The sequence below is a fragment of the Stegostoma tigrinum genome, chromosome 18 (genome assembly GCF_030684315.1).
Source record: "Stegostoma tigrinum isolate sSteTig4 chromosome 18, sSteTig4.hap1, whole genome shotgun sequence".
NCBI lineage: Eukaryota > Metazoa > Chordata > Chondrichthyes > Orectolobiformes > Stegostomatidae > Stegostoma > Stegostoma tigrinum.
Window position 1 is genome coordinate 29423360 of NC_081371.1, and position 12909 is coordinate 29436268.

General features: G+C 38.2%; 1 protein-coding gene across 6 annotated transcripts in view; it reads left to right on the plus strand.

Moving 5' to 3' along the window:
* Positions 1-12909, plus strand: part of LOC125461003 (fatty acyl-CoA reductase 1-like) — a 176851-nt gene that overhangs the window by 19082 nt on the left and 144860 nt on the right. The window contains exon 1 of one of the 6 annotated variants that reach the window (XM_048549269.2): positions 1146-1247. The exons of the other annotated variants lie outside the window; for them this stretch is intronic. The gene's annotated coding sequence lies outside the window, so the exon portion shown is untranslated. Of the gene's footprint in view, positions 1-1145; positions 1248-12909 lie in introns of those variants that run through there. 6 annotated transcript variants of the gene reach the window in all.

The following is a 12909-nucleotide window of genomic DNA, read 5'->3' on the forward strand; positions in this document are numbered from 1 at the left end:
GAATGTTGAATCGCTAGCAGCATTTTAAAATTTTTACTTTATTCTGCTCATGTGAGGACTCCAGGAATTTGTCATCCATTTGAACTAATAAACAATAAAACACTGACAGTCATGCATCATTACTATCATGTAATTTGGTGTGGCATCCTAGAGAGTTACTCAAGTCCCATTGGGCTGCTGTCTCATTAGACAGGGCTGATTGGTGGTGAGTTTAACCTGAGGATCACCAAACATCAAACGTGGATCAAGGTTGAGAAGGCAGGACCTTCACTGTTATCTCAGCTGATGCAGGAATTGACCCCAACTCTTGGTATCATATTGCAACTCAAACTAGCCGTTCAACCAACTGAGTCCCCCTGTAGTATGACTCTTAAGCTCCTTACAAAACTATAGGAGGTTCTAAGCCAGAATAAGTGGTAACCATGTTCCCTTTAGTTTTAGTCAATTTCTCCTTACTTATCTATTTGGGAAAGTGTTTGAGATCCTCGTGTATTTTGTATTTATTAAAATGCAACATATTTAACCAAAAAAAGTTGAATCTAGTTCGGTGATTTTCTATGAAAATGTAAAGCAAAACAATCTTACAAAATTATTTACAAGTAGCAGCATTGCTTGGAAGGTGTACTGTGAGGAACCTTTTATGCATCAGTGGTATGTATAGCGGCAGAACAATGAGCTTGCAGGAGTTTAATGGTTTTATCTCAAGCCTAAATGTGAAGAGCCCTCGGAAGATGGTAAGTGTAAGTTGCAAACTTTGATTCAGGGAAGTAAGATTCAAGTACATATTCCCATCCTGGCCAAAAAATAAATGTTTTGCTTTATTAATGGGATCTAAAGAGAGTAAAAAAAATGTTGGGGACCATGTGAAAAACAAGATTTATGAGAAAGTTCAGATCTGAATGCTTATTCTTCTTTACATTTCGTTTGTAATATTTATTTTAGTTGAGATAGTTTGTGCAGAGGAAAATGCTAACAAATGCGAATGAAATTAATGGTTAAATAGATTTTTTTGGAGCTCCACTGGCTGTACTCCTCCAAAACTGTGACACAAAGCTCATTTGCAGTGGAGTCATGCCAGTGGAATGGGAGCAGCTCTGACCAATTACCCAACCATGCACTGAGTCCCTTTTTTGCTTCTGAATGTGATCATGTTGAATGTTGTTGTGGTTTCCATGGTGCTGTGGAACTACTTGCCAACTGTTATTCCTCAATGTTCTGATGTAGTAGAAATCACAGAACAAGTGCTGGTAAGTTAACTTGACTAAAAGGAACAACACATCTTCGTAAATATTACAAAAATACATACGGCTGATTTGTACTCATGCTGGTGCCGCTAATTTTCTTGTTTTGTCTTTTTGAAATATCTAACTGGAAACATTTGTTTTAAATTGGTTACAGTAGTTAAAATGTCTATCCAAAAATCTCTTTACCAAATTCATGTGCTGAGATTATAGTTGGAAATAATCTTTCCTTACGAATGTGTCTGAAAGAAAAGGTTCCACTTAACAGGAAGAGTGCAACATAAATTTCCTCCATTCATTCCAATGGCAAAAGAAATATTCTTAAGAAGCAGCTGTTGTCTTTACAAAGAAGTTTGATTCTCTATATCTGCAGCGAACATCAGTGATTTAAATTGTTATGATGTTTAAATATATCTCTTGATTCTACCTGGGTATTCAATGTTTAATTGCTTTGTCCCCTAGTTTTGTTTTCCACTTCTCAGCATTATTTCCTTGAAACCTTTTTAATTTGATCACTTTCTTAAAATCCTTCAGCAGGAAAGCAACTTCCATGAATAAAAACAGAATGTCATTATAATTGGGAAAACTGAACTTCTGATTAAGAATAATTCCTGGTATTAGTGGGTATAACTTACTCCTGGCTATAAAAGGAAATTACTTTAAGATTAACCTTCACCACATATTTGAGGTCTCTATTCTTTCATCCTCCTCACTTAATTATATTTTTTCTTTTTCTCCCCTCTTGATTATTGAAATTTAGACTGTCTCCTGGGCTTTTATCTGTTGACAAGACATTACATTTTTCACTCAGTTTTCTAAGTTGAGTGTTGACTAGCACCTTTACAAGTGCAGCTTTTTGAAGTAAAGACAAAAGCAGAATTGCTGTTGATGTTGAAAATAATTGACTCAGCAGGCTGCATCTATGAAGTGAAAAACAATGTTAACTTTTCAGTTTTGTGAACTTTACCAGGTAGCCACACTAGCCTTTAGATATTTTTGCAGAATAAACTGAACAAATACCTCTGAAAGGCCATTGATCTGAAGTGTTTCTCTCTCTGCAATCGCTGTCTGACACGCTGAACGTTTCTAACATTTTCAGTTTTTACAACATGAATGCTACTTATGACAAATACCCTTTTTTTTCCCTAATGGAACTGCAATCTGCACTACATTAAAAAATGACACAAGAGAAAGCTTTTGTTCGATCAAATCAGATATTTCCACAGGTCATGTACATTTTGTACTATCCTCAGGGAATTGACAAGCAAACAGATAGCTTCCAAGAAGATAAAAGCATTTGAAACATGTAATATATGAAGAAAGTCAAATATATTAACTCAATATCATCCACACTTCTAGCTCGATATTGTCACATTCCCCATGATTTAAATAGGTTTAAAATAATCATGTGTTTTAGATATTCAACATTTGTGCTTAACCTAATGACTTTCATCAAAACTCAAATATCTTTATTCTGCTCTTGCTTTGTCAGGGTCAAGACTGTTTATATTTTGCTGTGAAGGAAATTTAATGTTTTTGACATACTGAAGTTATGTTCCAGTCTTCAACTCTAAATTGCTGTACTGATGAGTCATCACATGAACACCTCAGTCATATCCTGTCTCTTTTTTCCTGTTTAAACATTGAGTCCTGACATCCATTTCTAGCGATTCCCTTTTTGAAGGTAGGGTGACTAAAATGCACACAAGATCAACTTACTTGGAGTCAACAGAAGCCTAGCAGTAGACGAGTAGAGGGTTGACATGTGGACAGCCAGCTTCTGGAATTCTGTGTGATTACTGAGATGGTGGAATTTCTGTTTGCTTTTGGAAGCCTGATATCTTAATTGAAACGAGGCCATTAGAATGGTGTCATCTACTGGACTTGTCTGTTAATTCCACTTCATAAGCAATAGGTTAGTATCCAGTTGTTTGGAATGATATAAACTGGACCCCAGTGAAATGTTCCAGGCTAGAATTGTGGGCTGAAGTACTACTGAAGGTATAACTGCTTTCCACATTGCAATCAGACCAAAGGGACCAATGAACTTTAATTCAGTCCTGCATCTTTATGCCTACATGAATTTCAAATGCTACCTTTTACATGATCCCAATGTTTACTTGGCATCTGTCTCTTCCAAAATCATTACTTCAGTTCCTCCTTACCTCCTGCAAGAGAAAACAAAGGACCAACATTTATAAATATCATGTAAAATCTTAATTATTTATCTGAGAAAAATCGCAGGACAAGTATTCTCTTTGAAATGTATACTAACAAATGTGGTATTGTATTTGTTAAATTGCAAGATCTAGTAGAACATGACCAAACAGAAATAGCAGGGTCTAATAAACAGAAATGAAACATTTGACTGATTGATATCTTTCTTTGGAGAAGTTATTTGATGCAAGAATATCAAACAGGACATTGGCAGAATTAGATATACATTGGAGATTTAATATCCACCTGAATAGGTAAATGAAGCTCTAATTTAATATTTCAACTAAAAAGATGCCTTTTGGGAATTTTAGAATAATGTCGAATAGAGGGGGCTTTGTATAGAGATTAGTACCATCTCATCAAACACCCTAATTGCTAGAGTTCACCATGGACAACAGTTCATCCAATGTTCAGAATCAAAATACTGGAAATGCTGGTTATCTGGATCTAAAAGTTAGTAGCACTCTACAGCTTTGGCAGCATTTGTGGACAAAGGAACTGAGTTAATATGTTGGGTCAGTTACCTATTGTTACAACTGATGAAGAGTCATTGATTTCGAATGCTAACCTTGTTTCTCTCTCCACAGATTCTGCCAGGTGTACCCTAACCTAATTCAGGTGATGTAGTTTACCAGTCATTCCACTATTAAAAACAGAAAGATTTCCATTTATGAGGCACCTTTCATCACTTTGTTCCACAGTGGCTTTTCAAACAATTCAGTACTTTTGAATCATAGTTGCTATTGTATTGCAGGAAACATGGCATCTAAATTGTGCATAGCAAAGTGCCATGAACAGCTAAGTAGCAACTTGCCATCTTATCAGATGATGGCTTGTGACCTGGTAATCAACTCTGCCCCTGATGGGACTCAGGAGCCCATTTCTGACATGATGTCTTTGCTATCAGTGCTGCTGAGGAAGACAGCAGGCTGAGGAAGTCTACAATTTGCTGGCCTCTATCTCTGTTCACTCTCTGTGAACTTCTAACTTCATCCAACCTCTTCCAGTGTCTTCCCAAACAGTCAGCCTCTGGAGGTCACAGTGGTTAGTGACTGTGTCCTAGTTCACTATGTCAATATCTATCATTTTCATATCCTGTCGCAGGAGTCCTTGTAACAGAATTATGGCTGCCCAGGATTTTATCCTAGTTTGGTCAGTGTATTGAAGGCCTTCAGTATATAGCCATCATCTGTGTGATGAACATTTGTTCATTTGTTTACCAATGCGTGTATGCTGATGAAATTAGCACACTCTGTGCCCTCCATGTCAGTAACCTTATCCTGTGTCTGAGACCAGTAGAAACTGCTCTGTCTTTTCTCCTGCCTAGTTCTCAGGTGGGTTGCTTTTGTTCCTTACTGTCAGCCAGTTTGTACATAACAGCTGCCACTTTTGCAATATGCACATTGATTTCAGCATTAAGTGACCGATTGCTGGAGATTATCAACTTCACACACTTGGGCTTATCAGCAATTCCCAGTGTTGCATTTTTAATCTAGTTGATGTTGGTGTGGTAATATCCTGGACCATGACAAAACTCTTCACAGGCAAGAGAGAGTGTGATTGAAGGTGTTCCCCAGTATAGAACAGAATTGAAATTTATTATCACATGTATTTTTACATGAAAATACTGAAAAGTTATGGAAGTTACCAAACCATGGTGCCTATATTAATGACAGAAATCATAAATCATAATAATAAAAAAGGTAACATTAAGACAAAGTTCATCACAGCTCAGTTAATGGCTCTTGGTCTGGGGAAAGCCAATTAAGGTACGATGGAATACCCTGAAGAATGCAGCTGGGATGAGACTGCCATGCTGGACTGCTGGAACCCACCTTGTCACTGGGTCAGGTGAAGCCTTCTATTCCCTACCTGATGCTCCTCCAGATGCTGCTGTTGATCCACTGTCCATCTGTTTTTCTTATGCTGCTGTTCCTTTAGGCAGTTGCGCCTAGCTGTGGACCTGGAGGAGTCCAGGCTAAAGGAGTCCACCCAGGACCTGCTCCTCGATCAGACTGGGGTGGAGCTGTGTTTGGCCAGTCCTGGCGTTGCTGCTGCTGCTGCTGCTGCTGGAGGCCTCCGACTTCAACCCCTACTCTCTTTAGGCAATTAAAAAGAAGAAAATGTTAGTGAGACATCATCTGCAGAGACCAAGTTTCTGACGAGGACTTGGCGCACCTTTTTCTTGAATCTCCAGGTGAGCAAGGTTGATCAGCTTTGCATCAGTTTCAAAAAGTAAATAGACAAAAATGCCAAAGAGTGTTAGTGCCAGAACAGAACTCTGACTCCACTGCTGATATCAAAATTGTTCTGATGTGGCCAGTCCTAGCTGACCTTACTTGTCGCATTGACATGAAAAGAGACGATCACATTGAACAACGTCAATGGACAGCTAGATTTCTGTCCTAGCTTAAGTAGACCAGATGGTCATCTGCTTTTGTGAGATTGATAATATATAGTGGGTCTCCTTTGTTCACAGCATTTCTCTTGAATCTTCTGGATTGATAAGATCATGCCACTTGTACATCCCCTAGCTGTGAAACCATGCTGATAGTAGATGCATTCAATCAGGTTTAGTAGTCTAATAAGGCCAACATGGGCAAGTACTTTTCCTACAAAGCAAGAGATGCCTCTCGTTGTTTCAGTCACTGCAGTTGCCCTTTTCTTGAAGAGCATCACAATCTTAGCATATTGCATATCCTGGGGCACTTCCAACTTATTCCAGCAGACAGAGTTTTTGCAGATTCAACAAGAGTGCCTGCTTTCCATCTTTGAATTAGATGGTATACCATTAACATCTGGAGCTTTGTCCATGACAAGCAAGTCAAAAGCTTTGTTAATCTCTTCCTCTATGGATTTGTTGTCCAGCTGTGTCATAACAGGAAGATATTCTATGGTGCCTAAGAAAAAGGTTCTTCACAGGGTAGATGTCGAGAGTTGCTTCCCCTTATGGGAGAGTCTAGGACCAGAAAAAGGGTCAAACATTTAAGACAAAGATGTGAAGGAATTTCTTCTGTTAGAGTGTAATGAATCTGTGGAATTCTTTATTACAGAATGGCTGTCAATGCTGGGTCATTAAGCATATTCAAGGCTGAAATAGACATATTTTCATTCAGTATGGGAATCGAAGGTTATGGGGAAAGGACAGGAAAATGGATTTGAAGATTGAGAGATCGGCCTTGATCTCGTTGAATGGTGGAGCAGGCTCAATGGGCTGAAAGACCTCTTGCTCTTATTTCTTATGGTCTTATGATCCAGATACACCTTAAATACAAATAAATATGTGATCCTTATGTACATGTCACAAGCATTCTCTACAAGACAGTACATATGGACATTCTGGCAAAAATGTAACCTGTTGTCATTGGCGTTCCATATAGCAATCTGTTAGACTTTTAGAGAGAATGACTCCTAGTGTTTCCATCACAGTGATTTAGCCTCAAATCAATCAGCACTGTTCTGCTCTTGCTTTCCCTGTGACGAGAGTGTGGTTTTGTAAATATTGTCTCAAGTTGTTTCATTTCTGCTCTCTATAGGGAAATGCAATAGAATGCTTGTTCACCGGATTGATTTTGTGTTTTATTAGGGTTTACTGATGGCATTGATAGAAGCATGTATTTGAATGGAAAATAAAACCCTCTACTTATTACATTCTAACTCTGTTTGACATCAGGGAGTAATCTGTGCTATAGTCAATGCTGCAGTACCTACAAGTGTTGAGAGTATTGCTGAGATAGTCACATCTGGTGATGATCAGATCCAGCTATAGCGCGGCCTTAATTGTGGATTTCCCCAGGACAGCTTGTGGTATAACGTGTTCTGAAAGAAAGGTGTTAATTACACAAAGTTCATGGCAGCAACAAAGTTTTAGTAGTCAGTTCTCATTTATTTCTTGTAGGCTGTGGTGCCCAAGACAGGAGGGCCACGCCTCATAATGGATACCTACTTTAGCATTTAACTCCTCCAGTGAGTAAAGCTGTTCTGACTCAGGTATTTTTCTGACAGCAGTGTCAGGTTCCTGACCCTTTGCTTCTGCTGTGGGAAGTAGTGTTAGAATATAGGCACTGATAACGTTAACTGCCCCGTCTGAGTAGAGAGGCAGATGAGAGAACATACTTTGAACCATTTATGCCAGGTTCTGACATTGAAAGTAACAAGTCCCTTACAGTGAAGTTTACACCTTGCTCAAGTGTTTCCTTCATACTCTTTCTAGTTAGTTGAATGTGTAATGTTATTCCTTCTATTTTGAGCAGGCCTGATCTCTTGTAAGGATGCGAGGCTAATATTCAACCTTAGCAAATTGCATATTGCTCACAGCCATCTTGTGCAAGTTATTGACCAACTGCAGTCTGGTATGGTCCTGACATTGCAGTTTGCTAATCAAAGAGTTGACATATTCCACTCTCTAGAAGTGCGGCAATGATATGACCATGTGTTTCTGTGTGATGCTGTTTGAGGGATAAATATTTGACAGGATGTCAGGTTTAACTTGCTGATTCCTCTTTGAAATAGTGACATTGGATTTTTTGCAGCCAGCTGAAAGGACAGAAGTTTAATGTTTCATCCGAAAGGTGGAGCCACTGACAGTGTTGCATTCCATCCAGTGCTGTACTATAGCATCAATCCATATTTTAGTGCTGGAGTTTATGGAGTTGGACGTGAATCGACATCCATTCATCTCGGATTACTGCCAACTGAGCTAAGACCAATGGCCATCCTCTCAGTATTACTGAACACCGTTGTCTAGCAATCTAATGTCCAGCTACATAGACATACCTGTCTTAAATCCTTGCAAAGGAATATCAGTAAAATCAGGAAACAAAAGACAGTCAAAGAATTATTCTGTAAGTATCTTAGGCTCACATATCATGGCTACAAAAATTACTTATACAGTGATTTGCCACATTTTAAAGCAAGTTGAAAAACCTATGTTCGATCATGTTGTCACTGAAACCTTTATCTATGTTACTTGTTATTCTACACTTGATTCCAAAGCACTTCTGGCCAGACACCCAGTTTCTATACTGCGTAAACTTGAGGCTGTTCAAAACACTGTTGCCTTACTTGCACCAAATCCTGTATCTCATCACCCTTGTGCTTGTATCTTCCGGCTCTCAACTAAATAATGTCCAAATTTTAGTGTTGTTATGTTCTTTTGATACCAGTGCTTGGCCTAACCCTTTCCTATCTCTGCCAACCCTTTGAGATAGGTTCTCCTCTAATTTTGGTTTCTTGTGAGTCACCAAATTTGTATTTTTTTTTGGTGACATTCAGTTGTCTGTGTGTGAGGTTCTGAATAAGCTCAGCAAGATTTAGAAAGATGTAGGGATCCTCCCTACATCTTTCTAAATCCACATACTTCTCATTTCTCCTTTAAAATGCTTCTTAAATCCATGTCTTTGACAAGGTTTTTACTCAATTCCCCTTAAGTCTCCTTACATGACTGTTCCAATATTTCTGTTATGCTGTTCCTGGGAAGCATGCTTGCAAGATTTTATTACATTAAAGAAGCTATATAAATGCAACTTGTCGGTATTGTTAAAACTCAGTTGACTCGATGACTCGCCTGTGGCTCAGATTAATGCCAACAAACTGGAGTTCAATCTCTGTTCAAGCTAAGACAACCTTTAGAGCCTGCCTCCCCACCTTAACCATAGTAAAGAAATATAGTGCTTTGCTGTGGTTTAGTGAATAACGTCCTAGGGCCTGCTTTGGGCAGAGAGCTGAAGAAGAGGAAGGATCATTGTGTGGTAGTTATTCTAATGCTGTATAAAATTAGCTTGTTTGATGCAAATGTTACAAATATTAAGTTAACCTTCAAAAGCTGCTTCACTTAGTTTTTTTGAGACTTCCACAATCAGCTACCAGCAATAAAACCCACTGAAGTGATTTCTCTTCTGGTCACTGCTAGAGGATTTCTTCCAAAGTGTTTATAGTGCTGCAGGATGTATCTGTTCAACTAGAGAACATCATCCTTCCTGCATTCCACTTGGTATCTCACAGAAAAGCATCACGTTCCTCTCTGTTGCAAACAGAGACTGCAACCATTTGTGTCAGTGACTGACTTCAGTCTCTTTTTAGCTGAATAAAAAACTCACTCTGTGATAGAAAGCCTGACTACAGCTAGCCAAGCTGCTTTTGCATTTGTTTTAGGTGAACCTTTGTAGCATGGTCTCAGTGAAACTCAATGGGGCCCCACCCTTTCCCCCAAACCTGATCCTTGTGATAAGCAAGGCACCCAAGCTTGTGGTCTCCCAGAGTGGAAAACACATGATGTCACCTTCTGAACTATTCCATTTTACCTTGTATTAAACATAATCTTGTATAAAACATCACATGCACAACAACTGTAGTGTAGTTCTTGTACTTTACCTATCATTTAGGAGCATGGTGTAATTGAATGTCTGAATTTTTATTTCTCTGTTCGGAGTTGTTTCTGAAGTGTTACAGCACTGAAATAATAATCCCACTGATTTTTTTTTTAACCACCCCTGTATGGAATGAACCTCGTTGCGTGTAGTAATATCAAGGGAGGTGTGCATCACTGGTAGAATTGAAAAATCTATATACAATTTATATGCTTTAAAAATTATATATGGTTGAAGATAGAGTATTAAAACAAGGGATAATTAAAAGGATGCAGTACCTAAAATTTGATACTTAATATGAAATCAAATGAAAACAAAATTAACACTGAATCTTACATTATATATTTCTTTGGGGAATAAAACAAATTTATCTTGTCTTAGGAAATAAAATATTTTATGACTAGTTTTGATGCGTGAAATATATTTCCCCTCGCTTTATGTTTGAAATTAAAGATTATTTCTCTTGACATATTTTCAACTTTGCTTAAGGGATGCAAAATTATACATTTTGTCTTTTTAAGCACTGTTTTGTTTTGTCTTGACTTGACACATGGAAGAAATTATTTAATTTCTTGATTTTGGAGACTACGTAATCAATGTCACTGAAATGAGATCCTGAGCTAGTAGTTGACTAGCTTTATGATAAGGGAGATATTTCTCCTGGTGTGAAGAACATTTCCTACCTTTACTACATATTTTTTAAAAAGAAACTTGGCTGTTTATGGAACATCTACAGCACAGATAACATTTGATCCCAGATCTTCAGACTCAGGGACACTAACACAAGTTTATATAAAATGTCAAAGTTAACTTCCCCACTGAGGTGTTGAAAATGAGGTAGCAATTTTTCCTAGAATTTCACCTTTTATTAGTTGATGTTTCCATGTATTTAGATGTGGTTGTTAAAGGTTTATCTTATAAGTAACCTCCATAGACCTAATTAAAATAACCAAATCTCACTCTACCCATCAAAAACATAGGTAAACTCTTTTGAGTTCAAATCTACTAATTAGCACACCAGTTATCACTGGTGACAAGCCACTTTGATTGAAAAATGCAACTCGTTAATGCCTATTAGCATGTAAAGTTGGCTAAAGTTGAGTATCCCAGATACAATGGTTAGAATGTGAAAAGATGACTGCAGCTTCTTGATGATGTGAACATTTTCAGAAACTCGGTTTATCTCAAAGAAAGAGCATAAGTTTTTATACTGACAGCACAAAGTTGGTGAGTGAGACATGCAGAACAAATTATTAGTAGTCATTCATTAGTGAATACAGAAAGTGTTGGAAAAACTCTAGCAGGTCTGGCAACATCTGTGGCGAGAGTAACAGAGTTAACATTTCGAGTCCAGTATGACTATCTTTCTAAACCTGCTGGACGTGGAACACAACTTGACTTATATCAGTGTCTAGACATTAATTTTTCTCTCTCAACAGATGCTGCCATACCTGGTGAGTTTTTACAGCACAGTGTGGAGCTGGAGGAACACAGCAAGCCAGGCCGCATTAGAGGAGTAGGAAAGTTGATGTTTTGGGCCAGGACCCTTCTCCAGAAATGGGCCCATTTCTGAAGAAGGGTCCTGACCCAAAACAGCAACTTTCCTACTCCTCTGATGCTGCCTGGCCTGATGTGTTCCTCCAGCTCCACACTGTGTTATCTCTGACTCCAGCATCGGCAGTTCTTACTATCTCTGAGTTTCTACGCACTTATGATTTCATTTCTACAGCATCTACAGTATTTTGCTTTTATTTGATTAGTCATTCAGTAATGGTTAGAAAAATAACTCAAGAATTAGGGGCAGGTAGGTCATTCTGGTTCTCAAGGCTGCTTTGCCAATTTTAAGATCCTGGAGATCCAATTGTTGCTCCAACTTGATTTAACCCTTTTTTCCCTCTCCATCCCTGATCAAATATTTATCAAACTCAGTCTTGAGTATACCAAAAGGCTTAATCTCCACTGCTCACTGTGTTAGTGTGTCCTAAACATTAAGAACCCTTTGAGAAAGAAAATTAATTCAGCCTGATTCAGTCTTGAATGCCAGAATCCTAATATTTAACCTGTGTCCCCTAATTCTGCACAGCCCATTCCCAAGGGAAAGCATCCTCTTTGCATCCACCCTGACAGGTCCTCTCAGGATCTTGTAAGATTCATTAAGAACTCCCCTTGTTCCTACAACTCTCAATGAGTTAATGCATAAAAGATCCAATTTTTTTAAATAAACTAACACCTCCATATTGAGTTAACCTGCTTTAAATGACATAATTCATTTTTAGCTTTCCTTAAGCAAGGAAACCAAATCTTCACACAGTGTGGATGCAGCTGCAAATGCCCCATGCAGGAACAGTAAAACTCCACTTCTGTAATACTCTAGTCCCTGATAATAAGCACTAATACTCAGTCTGCCATCTTACTGTCTGCTTCCTGTGTGTTAATCAATGTTCCATCCATGCCAATACATTACATTGCATACCATCAACACCTAATTTGTGAAGTAACTAAAGAAGCCTTTTGAAACATCAATATGCCACACCAAAAGGTCTCCCTTTGTCCACCTTGCTTGTTACTTGCTCAAAGAACTTTCATAAATTAGTTAAATATGACTTCCCTTTCACAAATCTTGTTGACTCTGCCTGACTGTTGTGTGATTTTCTTAAGGTCTTGCTTTACCTTCTGAGTAATGAATTCTAACATTTCCCTGGGACAAACTGTTGAGGTTAGCTGGCCTGCAATCTCATGCTTTCTGTCTCTGTCCTTCCTTGAATTGTGATCTTTTTTAATACATTAGGACCTTACTAGAGTCTGGAGAGGTTTAGAAAGCCAAAACTAATACATTGCCTAAGTCTGCAGCCACATCTTTTAAGACCATGGAATGTAGGCTATCTGATCCAGAGGACATGTAAATTTTTCGTACTCGTCGCTTTCCTGTGCCTTTTCCCTAGTGCTTGTCATTGTTTTTAGTTTCTCCCTCTCTTTTACCTTTTCATTTTCAAGCATTCTTGAGATATTTTCTGTATCTTTTAAAATGAAAATGACACAAAATATCTGTTTAATTCTCTTACCGATTTATTTTGTGCTGTTAT